At 42.3% G+C, this 19,988-nt stretch overlaps 1 protein-coding gene and 1 pseudogene across 3 annotated transcripts in view; both read right to left on the bottom strand.

Moving 5' to 3' along the window:
• DTWD2 (DTW domain containing 2) overlaps positions 1-19,988 on the bottom strand; it is a gene marked incomplete at its 5' end in the record, with an annotated part of 95,043 nt that overhangs the window by 16,615 nt on the left and 58,440 nt on the right. The window lies entirely within an intron of this gene.
• On the bottom strand, positions 1,319-15,640 carry LOC308254480 (neurofilament light polypeptide-like; annotated as a pseudogene). The gene is made up of 2 exons: positions 15,444-15,640; positions 1,319-2,842 (listed from the first exon to the last, which is right to left on the bottom strand). The product of its transcript is annotated as a neurofilament light polypeptide-like (transcript).

Below are 19,988 nucleotides of genomic sequence, written 5' to 3'. Positions count from 1 at the left end.
TGGTGCTATTACAAGTTTAACTGCTATAAACATTCACGTATAAATTTTTGTATGGACATTAACCTTCATTTCCCTTGGGTAAATACCTAGTTGTGGAATGGCTGGATCCCATGTTAGATGTATGTTTAACTTCTTAAGAAACTGACAAACTATTTTCAAGGTGGCTATATCATTGTACATTGCCACTAGGAGTGTACTAGCATTTCAGTCACTCTAGAGCTTTGCCAATACATGTGTAGTCTTTTTTAATTTTATCCATTCTAATAGGTGTGTAACAATATCGCACTGTGCTTTTACTTTCATTTCTCTAATAATTTTAAGCATCTTTTCATATGCATATTTACCATTCACTTATCTTTGACAAAGTGTTCAAAACTTTTGACTATTTTAAAATTGCGATGGTTTTCTTATTTTTTAATTTTTTATTGATTAAGCTATTACATATGTGTCCTTATCCCCCCATCCCCCCCACCCCATTCCCATTCATGCTCTCACCCCTCTGGTGTCTATGTCCATTGGTTATGCTTATACCAGAGGCCCTGTGCACGAAATTTGTGCACAGCAGGAGGGGATGTCCCTCAGCCCGGCCTGCATCCTCTCCAATCTGGGACCCCTCGAGGGATGTCCGACTGCCGGTTTATGCCCGATCCCACCCCTCGCAATCCGGGACTGCTGGCTCCTAACCACTCACCTGCCTGCCTGCTTGATCACCCCTAACCATTCTGCCTGCTGGCCTGCTTGCCCCCAACTGCACCCCCCTGCTGGCCTGATTGCCCCCAACTGCCCCCTCCACCAGCCTGCTTGCCCCAAACTGCCCCCTGCCGGCCTGATCGCCCCCAACTGCCCCCCTTGCCAGCCTGCTTGCCCCCAACTGCCACCCCTGCCGGCCTGCTTGCCCCCAACTGCCCCCCACCGCCAGCCTGATCACCCCCAACTGCCCTCCCCTCCTGGCCTGTTCGCCCCTAACCGCTTCTGCCTCGACCCCGCTGCCATGGCTTTGTCCGGAAGGGTGTCTGGAAGGTCTCATGGTCTAATTAGCATATTACCCTTTTATTAGTATAGATAGGATATGACATACCACTATAACTATAACATATCTACCAGTATTACTCTATGAGAATACATACTTCATGCGATAGGAAGGCATCTAATACATTACATTGTATATGTTGTAAGTAGTAGGAAATACTGTATTCGTAGCAATAATATACAGCCTGTGACTTCCCTTCCTGATTTGGGAATGGTTCCCCAGTTCTTTGAACATTTCCTGGTCCCTAATGTTTTGTTGTTTTTTTTTGTCATTCAGTGTAACTTTATTTACTGTTTATTGCACATGATTTGAGGTCTTTAATTTCTAACCACCAAAGATTCAAAGGACTATTTTTTCCATGAAGTTTAACATTAACATTAGTAAATTCATGTATTCATGTGTTTTTATTGTAAACATCTGAATTATTCACATTGTCATAGATCCTGAACTCATAAGCGTGGACCATGCACAGGCTGGCAGCAAGCCAGGAAGCCACTCCACAAGCAAACAGATACTCTGCATAAGGAGAAAAGTCATAGCACAACATTTAATGTCCAACCTGAGTCACCTCAGAATGTTACATATATTGACTTCTTAATTCATATAGTATCGGGAACTCAACTGCTTGGTTGGTGACGGGGTTGACCTGGTTTCGGGAGGATTATTCCTAAAATAATTAAGGAAAGGGGGGCTCAATCTCTCTTCTTGGTTGCTTACTCCTCCCCAGCACCTTCATCTTTCTTCTCATCCTCAGCTTCTTGGGCATCTTCTCCTTCACCTTCACCTCCTTCTTCCTCCTTTGCAACCTCAAATTCTTCCTTGGCACCGTCTTCCTCTTCCTCTCCTTCCTGTTCCTCAGCCTCTTCCTTCTCCTTTTCCTCCTCTTCAGCTTCTCCTTCAGAGGGGGGTTCATCCTTAGCTTCCTCAGCTTTTGCAGCCTCAATGGTCTCCTCCATCTCGATCTGCTCCTCCTGGACGTGGCTGGTGTATTAAGAAGGGAAGGAGCGAGCGGACATCAAGTAGGAGCTGGTCTGTAAACCACCGTAGGCAGATCGGCCAAAGACCTGGGAACTCTGGGAGTAGCCACTGGCTATGCTTCTCACGCTAGTGAAACTGAGCCAGGTCTCCTCACCTTCCAAGAGTTTCCTGTAAGCTGCAATGTCAATGTCCAAAGCCACATTGAGGAGGTCCTGGTATTCTTTTAAATATCATGCCATTTCACTCTTTGTAGTTCTCAACTCATTTTCTAATTTGTTGATTGTGTCCTGCATAGCACTAATGTCGGCGTTCTGCTTATCCTCCAGCTCTCGCAGCTGCTTTTCCAGTGCTTCGTTCATGCCCCGGCATACTTTGATCTCCAGGGTCTTGGCCTTGAGCAGGCGGCGGCTCTCAGACACCTCGTCCTAGGCAGCGCACCGCATAGGTGTTCTTGGCAGCGCTCTCGGTCAGCACGGTGAAGCGGCTCTTGAACCATCCTTTGGCATTCTGCATGTTGTTGGCAGCCAGCTTCTTGTACTGGGCGCGGATGTCCTTGAGTGCGGCGGAGAGGTCGGACTTGGAGAACACATCCATCTCCACGGAGATCTGAGCTTACTGGATGTGCACCTGCAGCTCCGTGATCTCCTCTTTGTGCACCTTCTTCAGAAAGGCAATTTCCTCCATCAGGCTGTCGATGCGCTTTTCGAGCTCAGCGCCTCGTCTGCACCTTTGCGCGCCTCCAGCAGCCGGCCCTCAGCATCCTGGCAGTTCAGCACCTCTTCCTCGTAGCACACCTGCAGGTTGCTACCAGCCCCTTCTGAGCCCCCGTGCCTCCTAACGGGGTCCCAAGGCTGCACCCCCGATCCCACTGCCCTCTACTGGCCAGAGACAGGGTGCAGTGGGGCAGGGCACAGGCATCCCATTTTCATTAAAATGTTCAACCCGAGCCCGCTCCACCAGTGTCTGCAGGTGGCCCGGAGGCAGACAGTGATATCGGAGGTGCTGGCCGCCCCTGCCAGAGCTCAGCCACGATGGATGGTCCGGGGTGAGACAGCCCCGCCAGGCCTCATGGCTGTGACTTGGACCCACTTAACCAGGGACCTGGCATTGGGCGGGCGGCAGCAACGCTTCCTCCCCAGCCCGCACTGGAGTGGGTCCCTGTGGTTTCAGAACCGAACTCCGAGGGCCGGCCTCCCAGTCAGCAGAGGCCCTGAGCCCACTGGCTCTCCCTCGATCCCACCAAGGCTTGCTTCTCACACTTGCTGAAAACCTTCTCTGTCCACTTGCCATAGTAATCAGTTCGGGCTGAAAGTACTGGGGACTCCAGCAGGCCTGAGGAGACTGGGCGCCGCCATCTTCTGGCTATGGGCACCACCATTTTTGTGTCGGAGTGATGGTTAATTTGCATATTACCCTTTTATTAGATAAGATGCATGCATATAAGTCCTTTGGTTGACCTCTATCCCTAACCCCCACCCTCCCCTAACTTTCTGAAAAATTTTTATGTATTCTAAACACAAGTCCTTTCTCAAATCTATTCTTTGCAAATACTTTCTCTCAGTCTGTGGCTTGCATTTTCATTCTCTCAACAGTGTCTTTGAAGAGCAGAAGCTTCTAATTTTAATGAGAGTCCAAGTCAATTTATTCTTTTATGAATGATGCTCTTGGTAAAATCTAGACAAACCCAAGATTTTTTTAAAAAATTCCTCCCAGGGTTCTGATCCTTCCCTCACAAGTACCACCTACAAATAACAAAAAAAAACCCACCTCATAGAAAGATGAGTAAACAAAAAAGGAAACCAGCACAGGATCCTACATAGCTATTACCAGAAAATTAAGGAAAAAAATAAACAGGAAAAACAAATGTCAAGGGAAGAATAATTTAACATCAAGCAATAAATTACAGTATATCCAGAAACAAAATACAAGGCAGCTAAAAATGAATGAGGGAGCTGTGTATATAGAGATACAGAACAGGCCCTAAAATGCATTGTTAAATGAAATACCAAGTGTCTATGCTATCTGCAAGGACTAAAGCAGGGCTTGCTCATTGTTTCACAAATTTTACATGGTGGAAGTACACTCCAATCTGGTAAAGAGACAAGGATAAGAGTAAAAAGATCAGAGATACGGGTTTGTATTCATTACCACTCAGAGATTTAATCTCTAGATTTTAAAAATGGTGGGAAGATATCTTGCAGATAGCATAGATACTTGTTAAATGAAATGGGCACAGTATCTACCATATATCTAAGGGGGAATATATATGTATATATTTAGTTGCATATAAATAAAATAAATCTGAAAAAATACACAAAAATCTTGATATATTGGTCACCTCTTTGTTTTTTGTGGGTTTTTTTTTTAATTTCTTTATTGATTAAGGTATCACATATTTGTCCTCATCCCCCCATTCCCATCCCAAACCCCTCCCCACGCATGCCCCCACCTCCCTGTTGTCCGTGACCACTGGTTAGGCTTATATGCATGCATACAAGTCCTTTGGTTGATCTCTCCCCCTTACCCTCACCCTCCCCTACCTTCCCTCTGAGGTTTGACAATCTGATCGATGCTTCCATGTCTACGGGTCTGTTTTTGTTCATCAGTTTATGTTGTTCATTATTTCCCCTAGATGAGTGAGATCATGTGATACTAGAAATCCTAATAAAGGGGTAATATGCAAATTAACCATCACTCTGCTACACCCACAAGCCACACCCACCAGCCACTCCCACCAGCCAATCAGGAGCGAATATGCAAATAAAACCAACCAAGATGGCTACGGCCACAGAGAGCAGGAGGGAGGCTTGGGTTTCTTGGGCGATGAGAAAGCCAAGCTTTCCGCCTGCCCTTGCCGGCCTAGGCCTCCACTCAAGGCTACAAAGTTTCAATGATAGAAGATACATAAATCCAAACAGAAATGGCGGCAGCCACGGAGCTGGAAAGAGCAGGAGGCTATGGTTGCCAGTGGCGATGGAGGAAACCAAGCTTTCCGCACACCCTGGCCAGCCCAGGCCTCCGCTTAAGGCTACAAAGTTTCAATTATAGAAGATACATAAGTCCCAACAGAAATGGCTGCTGCCATGGAGCAAGCAGAAGGCTTGGCTCCGCTCCAGGCTACAAAGGTTCAATTGAGGAAGATAAATAAACCCCAGATACCAGGGCCTCCGCTTGGGTCACCAGGGGGCATGGCCGGCCTGCAAACCACCACAGGCCCCTCGCCCAGGCTGCCCCACGCCCCAAGGAACCCCCACCCTGATCCGCAACACCCTTCAGGGCAAACCAGCTGGCCCCCACCCATGCACCAGGCCTCTATCCTATCTATAAAAGAGTAATATGCAGATTGATCATCACTCCAACACACAAGATGGCTGCCCCCATGTGGTCAAAGATCCTGCCCCCATGTGAACACAAGATGGCCGCCACAAGATGGCCAGCAGGGGAGGGAAGTTGGGAGGGACCAGGCCTGCAAGGGAGGGCAGTTGTGGGTGATCAGGCCAGCAGGGGAGGGCAGTTAGGAGTGACCAAGCCGGCAGAGGAGGGAAGTTGGGGTGACCAGGCCTGCAGGGAAGGCAGTTGGGAGGGACCCAGGCCTGCAGGGGAGGGCAGTTGGGGGGGACCAGGCCTACAGGGGAGGGCAGTTGGGGGGGACCAGGCCTGCACAGGAGGGCAGTTAGGGGCAATCAGGCTGGCAGGGGAGCAGTTAGGCATCAATAAGGCTGGCAGGGGAGTGGTTAGAGGTGATCAGGCTGGCAGGCAGAAGCGGTTAGGGGCAATCAGGAAGGCAGGCAGGCGAGCAGTTGGGAGCCAGCAGTCCTGGATTGTGAGAGGGATGTCCGACTGCCCATTTAAGGGCAGTCGGACATACCTCGAAAGGTCCAAGATTGGAGAGGGTGCAGGCTGGGCTGAGGGACACCTCCCCCCCAAGCACGAATTTCGTGCACCGGACCTCTAGTATACTTATAAGAACCGAAAATGAGACAAGCAATAATGGTTATGCTGAGAGGCAAATGAATCAGTCTGTAGTGAGTTTCTTTCTGGGCCAACAGTTCTTTTGAGTCCCAATTTCAATGTCAAACAGTTCCTTATGTGTACATGTCAGCAATGATATTTCAGTTCTGGATGGTGGACAAATGGTGGTAATGCAGGTCCGACCCTCTCTGGTTTGGTCCTGGGCAACCTGCCACGACGCACAGCTGCTGACTGCTAGTATGGCAAGGCATTGTCAGCGTCTTCCATCTCTGGACTGTTTCTCTTCTGTCTCCATGGCTGGAGCAGTCCTGTCAATTCCTCTCTGTTGCAGGAATCCACATGGTCTTGGAGGTGTTTTCTGAAAATATGGTCACCTCTTTGTACATGGGCATATAGGTAGTAGGAAAACTTTCCACTATATACTCTCATATCTTTTGAATTTTCAGCCACATGAACATATTACTTTTATAAAGTATTACATCCCAAACAATAAATGTTAATTATAGTCTTTTCAACAATTATTTAATTATTGTGATGCAAGAAAGTGATTAGATCATTGCTTTCTGAGATGCACCCTTTAAAAAATATAATTCAGGAAAATATTAAGAACTTTACTCAGCTCTCTATTAAAATTTAAGATACCCTAGCTTCAGAAATATATACTTCATTCTGTTACTCTTTGGTAATAATGTGATGCAAAGTATAATCTATTAACTAAGAAAAAGCTAAAATAAATAGCCAAGTCCCAGTCCAGTTACCCAACAAAAATAATTAAATACTGTTATACACATTATCAATAAATAATACTTGATAGATACTCACTATAAGCCAGGAGCTATGCTAAATGCTTTGCAATATATTACCTCATTTAAACCTCACAAGTACCTATTAAGTAAATGCTGTCATTATTTCCATTTTCCCAGTGAGGAATCTAAGAGCAGAAAGGTAACTTGCCATGTCAAACAGCCAGAAAGTTGTAGAGACAGATAGAAAGCCAGCAATCTCACCTCAGGACCTGAGCTCAGACACATTTTGCCATACACCCTATCATGCACATTTCATTACACCAAGTACACTCAAGTTCTAAGCAGACAATCTTCTATACACTCCTCAGTAATTCACATTTGTAAACTTACAGTTCTTAGACTTTGAATTATTTTATTTGAATTTCTATTTAGCATTGAAAACTAGTGGACCTTACTTTTAGACAGAATGCTATCCTAAGAATACAAATTAAAGCAAGTCACCCAAATGTAAAATCCTGATTTCACAAGCTTTCAACTTCACAAGCTAATTATATGAATTACGCTTTAATTCAGAAGTCAAATAAATACATAGCTTAAAAAATATTTTAAAAATGCATACAGCTCATTATTAAGCAGATAAAAATGTAGCAAAATGTGTAAAGGGCTAAATGTGAAATTTTGCAGGGTGAAAAACTCTTACATATTTATATAACTACTCTGCAAGCGACAACCATGGGGTGTGATCGCTTGGCTGGCCTGGGTCTTCCTCTGCAGAGCGATCACTGGCTGGCCCCGCACACCAGCCACAGCGTTGCTGGACAGTGGCCTGGGCCTCCCTCTGTGGGGCGATCAATTGCGGGGGGGGTGGGGGGGGGGGGGGGGGGGGAAGGGGGGCGGGAAACGGGGGGGGGGGGCAGATCAACTGCTCCGCAGAGGGAGGCCCCGCCCATTCGCCGCAGCACCGCCAGCCAGGTAGTCTGGGCCTCCCTCTTTAGGGCAATCAATCAATCGCCCAGCAGAGGGAGGCCTGGTCCACGTGGCTAGGGCTCCGCAATGGATCACCACGCAGAGGGTGGAATCGATCACCACGCAGAGGGTGGCCTGGGCGATCGTGGATTCCTCCCCTTCCCAGATCGATCGTCCTGCCGGCTGGTGGCCTGGGCTTCCCTCTTTGGGATGATTGATCGCTGAGTCCCCCCCCCCCGCCCCCCCCCCCGCCCCCATCGATCACCCCGGCTGGTGCCTCCCTCTGTGGGGCGATTGTGGGGCCATGGCCGCCCCCCCCCCCCCCCCCCCCCCCCCCCCGCGCCAACCATCGCATCACATCCGCCTTGGCTGGCCTGGCACCAGGGCGTGTCATAGCGTGGTCGTCTGGAAGGTCCTCCGGCTGTTCGGTAGTTTGATTTGCATATTATGCTTTTATTATTATAGATTTTATCAATAATGAGATTTCATCAGTAACCTCTAGATGCAATAAAATGTTTTTAAATATGGCTTCTTCTGACTTTTCCATTTTTATTCAAGATGTTTTCTAAACTTATAAAAAATTATCCTAAATTTTTTTTTAAATATATTTTATTGATTTTTTACAGAGAGGAAGGAAGAGTGATAGATAGTCAGAAACATCGATGAGAGAGAAACATCAACCAGCTGCCTCCTGCACACCTCCCACTGGGGATGTGCCTGCAACCAAGTTACATGCCCTTGACCGGAATCGAACCTGGGACCCTTCAATCCGCAGGCTGACGCTCTATCCACTGAGCCAAACCGGTTTTGGCAAAATTATCCTAAATTTTAAAATTATTTTCATTATTAGTAAGCTATTGGAAGGTCAAGTATTTTCAGCCATCTGTTCCCACTCCACAATCCTTTGTAAACAGAGGCAGTTTTACCCACCATGCCCTATACTTGAGACACATAATCATGCCGTTGCCAAACTATACCAAGCATGCCTGCGATGCAAATAACCTGTCTTTCTCTGAAATAACTATGTCCACTGAGCTGAATTAATGTAGTACTTCTCCAGAATTACCTCTGCCAACTGAGAGCTGTTGTAAGAAAGTTTATAGAGTATATACTGCCACTCACAGTATGTATGTTCTCCCAATTGTGGCAATGCAAAATAGTTCTGAATAATGTACTCCTCTGAAAGAATGCAAGCAATTAGAGACAAAGACCATCAGTATCATAATACAGCTCACTAGAAGTTACAGTAATTAATATATATAAACACAAATTCATTTCATGTTAGTAGATGCTTGCACATATGACTACAACCCAGTAGGATCCATTGGAACAGGTATTAATATTTAATAAATAGTATGCATTATAAACCTGCCCTACCAGGTGGCTCAGTTGGTTGGAACGTCGTCCTATACACCAAAAGGTGGCTGGTTCGATTTCCAGTCAGGGCCTGTACCTAGGTTGCTGGTTCGATCTGGGCATATATGGGAGACAACTGATCAATGTTTCTCTCTCTCTCTCTCTCTCTCTCTCTCTCTCACTCTCACATCCTCTCTCTCTAAAAATCAATTTAAAAAAACATATCCTCAGTTGAAGATTTTTAAAAAATGTATTATAAGCCTTTCTCACAGAGTTGTTGAAGTGACCAGGATAACCAAGAAATTACTAGTGATCGAATTAAAGACCAAACTACCCTTAACTCAAACTTCTCTTAACCTCAAGCATCAGAAAATACCCACAAACTTTTATGCAAGATAATACAATAATCTATCTCAATACTGTCTAGTGAGAATATATTTCAACCTATATATGTAATAGTAAATTTTCTAATAGATACATTTTAAAAGTAAAACAAAAAAGGTGAAATTAATTTTAATATATCTTATTTAACCCAAAAGAGCCAAAATAAAAAATTATTTTATATTACTATTAAAATAACTATTATTATAAAATCTATAATAATAAAAGCATATTATGCTAATTAGACCAGGCAACCTTCCGGACGAAGCCAGGGCTGCGAGGGAAGCCCGGGTCCCAGAGGGAAGCCGGTGCCGGCAGCCAGGGGAAGGGAAGCCTACTCTTGCACGATTTTTGTGCATTGGGCCTCTAGTTATTTTATAATAGTATAAAAATTATTGAGATTTTATATTCTTTTCTTAAAACTAAGTGAAAGCCATTGTGTATTTTATATATACAGAACACATGAAATTTAGTTGGCTAAATTTTAATCATAAATACTTAATCGGTATTTAGATTTTATCAATAAGAGTTTAAAACGTAGTTCACACATCTAAGTTGTTCCAACATACTTCAAAATTTTCCAATAATACATTCATATGTCACATAAATACATTCCTTCAATATTTACATTCACATTGACTAAATTGGTTCATCTTTTTAAAATCACTGCTTTAACTCAGAAGCAAAAGCATATCACTTTAAAATCCATGACTGCGTAGTAAGTAAATTCACTAAATCTTATGTCAACTCAGTTTTACTAATGTCAAATTCAAAGGGTTACTTCATAAATTGAAAAGTAATTTCAAATTTATCAATGTCAACAAAGCAATCAAGTTTTTCTTGCAATTTTCTTTCCTTGGGCTTCAAATTCGCCTGCATAAACTACAATAATGGTGAAAAAATTTTAATCACAATGCCATTTTGTGTTGTTTTTGTTTGTTGCACATTTGGTAAACATTTTAACTTGGAGTTAACAATACACATATTTTTTGTAAAATTCTTCTACTATGCAACCAACAAGAATTAGCATATAACAACTGATTAAGTTCACTGTCCTCTATTTCTTTCAATTGTTCCACCAGTAGCCAGTGGTAAGTCATAGCATTTGTACATATATACACAATTATTTTTTAACAATTGAATACATGATACTTTTCAGAGATACTACTTTAGAAAACTAAGGTACAAATATATTCAATATGTAGTATATGCTTAAATGAAGCAATAAATAAAAATATTTCTTACGTGAAAATTCTAAAAATTCTGTATTTTTGTCCTACCATAGCTGGGATACTATCCACATGAAATAAATGATTTTTTTCATATTTAGCTGAAATTCTTTGAAGGATTTGAAAGTATTAAAAAAATATCTATACGCTGAGTTCAATTTTTTAGGTTACAAATTGACAACTTTTCTTTCTACATTTGAGCTTACCCAAAATATTTTTTCCCAAATTACTGGTCTGCATCTCTTTTATCACATGACATCTAAAGCTAAATAAAAGTATCTGCAATTTTTCTTAATTTGAATTACCTGATCGTTGATATCGTAGGAAAGATCTATAGTCCATGAGCAATTATAGGATAGCTAAATTGAAAATTTTTCAACTTTTGTAAAATACCTTTTTCTAACAAAATTTCCACAACAGAAATAAATTCTTTTACAATATCACCATTTAAAAATGACTTATATATGCCCATGTAAGTTTTTAAAAACCTAAAGAAATATATTTAATCCACAGGCAGCAAAATCTCAGACATATGCCAAAGCAATTATCTTCACTGGTACAGCTCCTAGGGCAATGGAAACTAAAGAGAAAATAAACAAATGGGACTACATCAAAATAAAAAGCTTCTGCACAGCAAAAGAAACCATCAACAAAACAACCAGAAAGCCCACTGTATGGGAGAACATATTTGCCAATGTTATCAGCGATAAGGGTTTAATCTCCAACATCTACAGGGAACTCATACAACTTAACAAAAGAAAGATAAACAACCCAATCAAAAAACAGGCAACGGACCTAAATAGATACTTTTTGAAAGAGGACATAAGGAAGGCCAAGAGACATATGAAAACATGCTCAAAGTCACTAATTATCCGAGAGATGCAAATCAAAATGACAATGCAGTACCATCTCACACCTGTCAGAATGGCTATCATCAACAAATCAACAAACAACAAGTGCTGGCAAGGATGCGGAGAAAAAGGAACCCTCGTGCACTGCTAGTGGGAATGCAGATTGGTGCAGCCACTGTGGAGAACAGTATGGCATTTCCTCAAAAAACTAAAAATGGAACTCCCATTTGACCCAGTAATCCCACTTCTAGGAATATATCCCAAGAAATTAGAAGCACCAATCAGAAAGGATATATGCACCCCTATGTTCATAGCAGCACAATTCACCATAGCTAAGATTTGGAACAGCCTAAGTGCCCATCAGCAGATGAGTGGATTAAAAAATGTGGTACATCTATACTCTGGTTTCTCTTCAGATCGAATAAATCTTTCGCCTTTTACTAAAAAATGTGGTACATCTACACAATGGAATACGACGCTGCTATAAAAAAGAAAGAATTCTTACCATTTGCAACAGCATGGATGGAACTTGGAGAGCATTATGCTAAGCGAAATAAGCCAGTCAGAGAAATATAAATATCACATGAGCTCACTCATCTGTGGAATATAATGAACAACATAAACTGATGAACAAAAACAGATCCAGAGACAGAGAAGCATCCATCAGACTGTCAAACCTCAAAGGGAAGGTAGGGGAGTGTTGGGGTAAGGGGGAGAGATTAACCAAAGGACTTGTGTGCATGCATATAAGCCTAACCAATGGACACAGACACCAGGGGGATGAGGGCATGAATGGAGGGGTGGGGGGCAAAGGGGGGATAAGGACACATATGTAATACCTTAATCAATAAAGAAAAAAATAATAAAATAAAATGTACTGCAAATAATAAGTTGTTAGAAACGTCTCTGGTCAATATACAAAATTGAATTGTATTTCTATATATTAGCCACAAACAATTAGAAATTTAAATCAACAAAATACGCATCATTATAATAGCATCAAAAATATTAAATACTCAGATTTAACAACTTTGTTGAAAATGCTGTTTAAAACAAGGCACTCTCATACAGCACTGTCCCTTAAGCCATGCTGCCTGATTTCCAACTCAGCACTCCACTAAAACACTATTATTAAAACCATCAATGAACATCATGTCACTAAAACTAATAGATGTTTCCCTGTCCTTGTTTTAATTGATCTCACAGGAGCATTCAATTCTGGTAATGCTCTCTTCTCCCTTTGTTCCCAAGACACAGACTCCCCTAGCTATCCTTCTACCTAGCTAGCTTCATGTTCTCTGTCTCCTTTGTGGTTCTCCCCTGGCTATTAAATACTCAAGTTCTTCAAGGCCCAAACTTAAATACTTTTTTCTTTTTACTCTATATTTCTACTAGATAACATCATCCATAGCCTCATTTAACTTACCACCTACTAGAAATGACCCACAAATGTATACCTTAGGCTCTGAACCATTCATAAAAATTGTTACTTTAAAAACATTCTGAATTCTTTTTTTTTTTTTTAATCTTCACCCGAGGATATTTTTCCATTGATTTTTAGAAAGAGTGGAAGTGAGAGGGATAGACAAAGATAAATATCGATGTGAGAGAAACACATCCATTGGTTGCCTCCTGCACAAGCTCCAACCACATCCCCAGCCTGGGAGGAGCCTGCAACCACGGTACATGACCTTGACAGGATCGATCCCGGGACCTTTCCGTACTCAGGCAGACAAGCCAAACTGGCTAGGGCAGAGTCTGAATTCTTAATTTCATTTTAATTTCGAAGACATATATGAAAGAATGGTAAGTGAAAAGAATCTAAATCTAATTAACAGTTTAGGATTATTCTAAGGAAGAATGGAAGTCCTTACTATGGTTTCAATTTCAATATATACTAATGAGGAAGGTGAGTATAAGTAAGCCCATACTGTAGGACTGCCCAAAAAAGAAGGTGACCAACAACCAAACTACCATGTTGTTAGTGGTATTGAAAAGGTGATAAATAGCCAAAAGAACCCCAACTAGTAAGTGAGACAAGGTCAGAAGAGTCAGGTGGGTGGTACCATCATGATCCTATCTTTGGGACAAGATTCCAGCCAGTAGGTGGAGCTTTTGTGGTCCAATTTCTAAGAGCAAGAACTAGAAAAGTGTAGGTTTAAGGCAGAGTGTAGTCCTACTGGGGGAAACAAAATGTTAAATCAGAAATCAAGACTGAAATTCAGTCACCTAGACTGGGCACCCTAAATGAGGAAAAGCAGAGGGGAGGCTCACGGTGGCCATTAATGTTCAGGATTCACACTGAGTATCCAAACATCTAGCTTAGAACATCAAATTTCCAAAACCTGAGGCAAGTGGAGTGGTCAATATCCTGCCTGCCATATATATAATACATACTAAATTATTTTCTACCATGCAATATCCCATAGAGATGTCATTTATTGTTAATACTGAAAAATAATTATTGAATATAATTAGGATTGAATAACATTCACATGGGAGTTCTGAAGGAACTCAAATATGAAAATATCAAACTACAAGCTAAAATATATAATAGCCACTGAGAGAATTCAATAATTTTTCAGTTATTTCTAAAAGAAGGCTCCAGGGGATCTCTGGGAACTTTAAACCAGTAAGTAAACAAAAAACATTTCTCATCACAGGTTGAAAATTTTTCCATATTAAAAAATAATTTCTAGTCATAACATTTTATGCAAAGGAAATTCATGCTTCCATAGCTCTGGAGAACAAACGTTATGGTGCATCTGAGCCTATCATACTGCATGTAGATCAGATTTTTTTCATTTTCAAAATGAAAATCTGGAAATGATTAAAGATAAAGACAATCAGAATAATCACTCGCTAAAAAGGATACAATAAAAACATTAATTATCTTCTTAGAAAAATAAAGCCAAGAGAAGATGTTACATGTTAATAAAATCATACAGAGTATGGATAACATGAACATAGAATTCTTCAGTAAAACAAAAAGAAATTCCTTAATACTCGGAGAAGGTGGTCTGAGAAAAAATAAGAGGAATTAACAAATTTATAAAGTATGTGGTAATATAGGAAATTCATTACTCCAATTATTCCAGCTAAGAATGAAAATATAAGATTATTTCAGAAGTAGAAGGTAAGTGAATGAACAATCTATGTATCCAGGGTGATCTGACTCTTCACTGGCATTTCAGACCTCTAAAACAGGAGAGGCTACATTCTAAGCTACAATACAAGCTGAGCACAACCCTCCATCCCTCACTGCCAACATGCCAGATATGTGCATAAAGCTCTTGGACTCTCCAGTCCAGACCAACTATTAAATGAAAACGATGCAGAGACCTCTGTCAACACCAAATCAAACTGTGTTTGACCAACAAAATCATGAAATACAATAAATTGGTTGTTGTTTTGATACCAAGTTTTGTGTGTCAGAAGTTCCCAAGAACACCCACAAGCTCAGAGATTCACTAGGCCTCACAAAACTCAGCATATAGTCAAATTTATGGCTAAAATTTCTTACAGCAAAATAATACAAAGCGGAATAAGCAAAAGGAACAGACATATGGCAGAGTCCAGAGGAAAACAATGTCAACTTCTAAGAGTCCTCTCCCAGTGAAGTTGCTCAAGATGCACTTGAATCCTAAAATGGCACTGAACTGTGACAACCTACATGAAGTGTTGTCTACTGGAGAAGCTCATTGAAGACAGTGCCCAAGGGCTTTAATGGAGGCTAGTCACTTAGGCACCCTTGGCCTGGCACATACCAAATTCCAGACTCTCAGAGAAAAGCAGGTGCTCATTATATAGCACTGTAGGCCTGGTGCATGAAATTCATGCATGGGTGTGGTCCCTAGGCCTGGCCTGCAATCGAAGAGTAAGCATCTGGCATGGAAGGATAGGTTCCAGCTGACCTCTGGGCCCTGGGCAGCACCTGGGGCCCCAGGACCCCACGGAGCCCCCTTCTGCCTGAGTCAGAGCCCCCGAGTCCCCATGAGGAGATGCGGTAAGCGTGGCAGATGCCATGGGCCGGGGCGCAGCATGGGCCTCTGGGCCGCCCAATGGTGCCACAAAGAAGCCGGGAGGACAGCGCACTCTCTCCCGGCTGGCCTCGCAGACCGGCTCCTGCATGAACCCCTGCGGTCCCAGCAGCTGTGGCCCGGCTCACCCCGAAGAGCCGTGCAGGTGTGGGGCAGGCTCCTCACAGGTGCCCAGCACCTGAGTGGGGGGGCTTCCATGGCATGCGAGCCCTGGTGTCCCGGGGGAGGGTAGCACATGGAACCGGAGCGAGCTCAGTGGACACCCCGCATTCTCACTGCACGTCTGTCCACGTTACCCCCCGTCCCCAGGTAGCCGGTGAGATGTCACAGCCCCCACCCCCCGCCCCACCCCCGGGCACCGACAGAGGTTGGCCACCGACAGAGGTTGGCCGCTGCCCCCTGGTGGTCAGCACACGTCATAGCGAGCGATTAAACTCCCGGTCTCCTAGTTGAACTCCTGGGCTAATGACCACGGGAGGGACAATTTGCATATTAGGCTTTTTTTTTTTTATATATATATATAGGATTGTTTGCACAAATAATTTAAGCACAATGAGCCACTCTTACCATTTAGGAAAAGTTTCATATCTGGGTAGGAAACTGTTTACCATTCACACTCACAGATGCCAGCCAAAGGCCATATTTGTAAGCATTTTTGTATCTAAGGAGAGCCAACTCAAACCTGTATTAATTGCATTTTGCACATACAGCAAGAGGTAATTGAAACAACAGCCACACGTCATTGTCAAAAACAATGTATTAGGCTATACAAACCACTGGCTGGGACTGACCTAAATGGCATATTTTCTGTTCCTTGGGGAAAAAATTAAATTAAAGGTAGTTAAAAGGAATCAGTGTGTAAAACAAATCATACTAAATAGTATTTATTTTTGAGATATGCATAATTACAAACAACCACAGAGTAAACTTAATATCTGAAAATTAATTCTTAATCCCAGTCTTTTGTAATGGTACATCTGAAGTCTCCTAAAGGTTGGCCCTAATAAGAATTACAGCACTTGAAAAGTAATAACCTAATGGTAAGTTGTTACCAGGCAAAAGCAAACTAATGTGCAATGTTATAATGAATCTGTAAAGAATCAGAAGATAAAATTTTAAATCTAATAAAGCTTGTCACCAAAAATTATGGTTATCATGAAAACCTGTAGTCTGGGAAAAAATATTAACAAAATTAGTACTCTAGAATTTATCTAATTTTAATCACAAATTGGTATTAAAAACATTTAGTGCAAGGAGAAAAAGTCCACTTACATACTTGATCTAGAAATATTTACTCAAGTACTAACAGTAATTATATACTAGTATATACAGTCAATCCTCATTATTTATAGATTCTGTATTTGTTAATTCACCTGCTCACTAAAATTAAATTTTAATTCCAAGATCAATACTCTAGGTTTTACGGTCAGTGGTAAACATGCTCACACACAGAAAAGTGGAAAATTTATATTGCCCAAAGAACACATTTCCACCTGGCGTAGAACACAGTGACACTGTGCCTTCTAATTTCAGCTATCATATTGTAAACAAGTATCCTTTCCTCTGTGTATTTAGTGCCACGTTTTGCGCAGTTTTGTGCATTTTGTTGATGATTTCACTATTAAAATGGCCCCCAGAGGAGGGAAAAAATGGCGGCAGAATAGACAGACGTGTTCCGAGCCTTGTCCCGGAGCAGAAAGAAAGAACAGCTGAGGGTCGCATGAGGAGTGTTTGTTGGCAAGTTGGGGGACAGCTGAACTCCAGAAGAAGGTGGGCGACTGCTAGACCTGGCAGCCCCCACTGCGGCTGGTTCCCCTGACCTGGCAGCCCCCACTGCGGCTGGTTCCCCTCCCGGAGCTGCGGGCTTGGACGCGGAGTCTGCGCCATCTTAAACTGGAAAGTGGAGCTTATCAGAAGCCTGAGAATCCACAACTGCGGCACCCACGGAACAGCTGCGAGCCCCAGAACACTGCTCCCCAATTGGCGCAAACACATGGGTTCAGAGGAGCTCTACACTCCACCACGGAAAGGTCAGATTTCGCCTGGGATAAGATGAGGTCTCTGGTCCCGGCGGGAGAGAGGAACACGCGTTTTGTGGGAGCTGGAGGACCAGGGAAGTCTGTGCCTAGAAAAATCCGTGGCTGTTGGGGCTGGCGTGATCTGTCAATGTGGAAGGGGGTCCTCAGAGCTGCTAACAGGAGGGCTCTCTAAAAAGCAACCCATTTTGATCTGACATGCAGGGACACCCTAAGAATTTCAGGGGTGTGCCGGCTGCCTAGACTTACGCGCAGCCCAGGAGTTTGCACACTTGGGCTTTTTCCTCTTCAAATCCTTGCTTCTGATTACTAAGCCCAATACATAGGATCACCCAGTTGGGGACACCCTGGGAGACTGCAGGGGAAAGTTGTTTTTCTGGAACCTAGGGATCGGAGCGGGGAGTGACCATCGGAGAGCCAGCTCTGAGGCAGCCCACTCCCACAAACCGGTAGTGAGTGCCACAGGGAAAGAAGGCTCTAACACTGCCTAGAGAGGCCATAGATAGACCCGGAAGTCAATCCAGAAACACTGCCACCCAGGGGCTGAATCACAAATTGACTCTTGTGTAATCAAAAATAAAGGAATACGAGAAATTAAGACACACCGCCTGCTTAAAATCAGGACTGGCTTACAACACTGAAGAGCAGTGGAACGCAGTGAACTGCAATACTGTCCGGACTGAGAAACAGGCGTGCCAAACAGAACAACAGAGGAAGTGGAATGACCTTCACTACTCCACATTTTATTTTTATTTTTTATTTTTTTATTTTCATTTTTTTGCATCTTTTACTCAAGAAATTAATTTTTTTCTTTTTTCCTCACTTGATTTTACCTTTTTAATTATTACATTTTTATTTTCAATCTGTATTATTACTACTGCTATCTTTTTTTTTAAAAAAAGTGTCATTTTATTTTCTCTTCATTTTATCTTGGGATTAGTGTTCTACATTCTATTTTTATCTTTCCTTTAGCATCGTTTTACTCTATCTCAACACTACCTTTATGCCATCACTCTCTTCCTAACCTTCCCCTTTTCGGTGTCCTGTTTATCTTACCCCTTTCCTGCTTTAGATTTTCCCTATTCTTTCTGTTTACCCCTTGTTAAAATTTCACCCTACTTACATATCTAATCTCCAATCCCTGCTCCAAGTCCATACACACCTCTCTCTTCGCTGTCTTAACTACCCAAAAAATTGTTTTTCTCTCTGTCCTTTTGTTGTTGTTCGCTTGAATGTAGATTATATGGAATTTTTATGCTTTTTTGTGAGATTGTTTTGCTTATTCTTCTTTTGTTTATTTTTTTGTTTGTTTTGTGCTTCAGATTTCCCTTGCCTCACTCAGTATTAGTTGGTGTTGTAGTTTGTATTAATCCCCAGGTACTTGTTGCTGGCATTTGCTGGGATTAGTGATTGTTCCATTGGAGTTTTATCCCCAATATATATAGTCTGTTCCCCTTTCTCTCTTAGTCTCTTTCTTGTCTCTCTTACTTTTTTTTTCCCTTTTCCCAATTTCATTTTGACACTCCTTTTTTTTTTTCTTCTTTCTTTCTTTTTCCTCTTCTTCTTTCTCTCCTATCCCCTAATTTGCCTTTCTCTGGTGGTCACCTTTATTGGAGGTTATTAATATCGTGATTATATTTCTGTTCAGTGCCTTGTGTGTTGTACCTGGTAGTGCTGTATTTTGTGCCTTTAAATCAACGCAGGAGAGAGAGAACTACATAACCAGACACCCAGAGAAGAGAGACAATAGGGAGACAAAGAAACAGCCCGCATATGAAAGGAAAGCAGGCATCACCAGAAAAGGAAGTAAACGAAATGGAGGCAAGCAACCTTCCAGAAAAAGAATTCAGAGAAATGGTCATAAGATGGCTGAAAAGAATGGAAGACAAATTCGACAATATGAGCAAGAACCAAGAGGAAATGAAGAAGAACCAAGAAGAAATGAAAAATGACATTGCTGCTGTAAAGAACTCAATAGAAAGCATCAAGAGTAGACTAGAAGAAGCGGAGGACCACATCGGTGAGCTAGAAGACAAGATGGGAAAAAATATCCAAGTAGAGCAAGTTCTAGAAAAAAAAATTAAAAGGCAGGGGGAGAGCCTAAGGGAACTTTGGGACAACACGAAACAAAACAACATCCGTATAACAGGGGTTCCAGAAGGAAAGGAAGCTGAGCAAGGAATAGAAAACCTCTTTGAAGAAATAATGACAGAAAATATCCCTGATATAGGGAAGAAAAAACCCACACAAATCCAAGAAGCTCACAGAGTCCCAAGCAAAATGAACCCCAAAAGACCGACGCCAAGGCACATTATAATTAAACTGGCAAACACCAACGACAAAGTAAGAATTTTAAAAGCAGCAAGAGAGAGACAGGAAGTTACCTACAAAGGAACCCCCATC

The sequence above is a fragment of the Plecotus auritus genome (genome assembly GCF_963455305.1).
Source record: "Plecotus auritus genome assembly, chromosome: 7".
NCBI classification, from domain to species: domain Eukaryota; kingdom Metazoa; phylum Chordata; class Mammalia; order Chiroptera; family Vespertilionidae; genus Plecotus; species Plecotus auritus.
The sequence above is the reverse complement of the archived record's forward strand: the minus strand, read 5'-3'. Positions and strand labels throughout refer to the sequence as shown.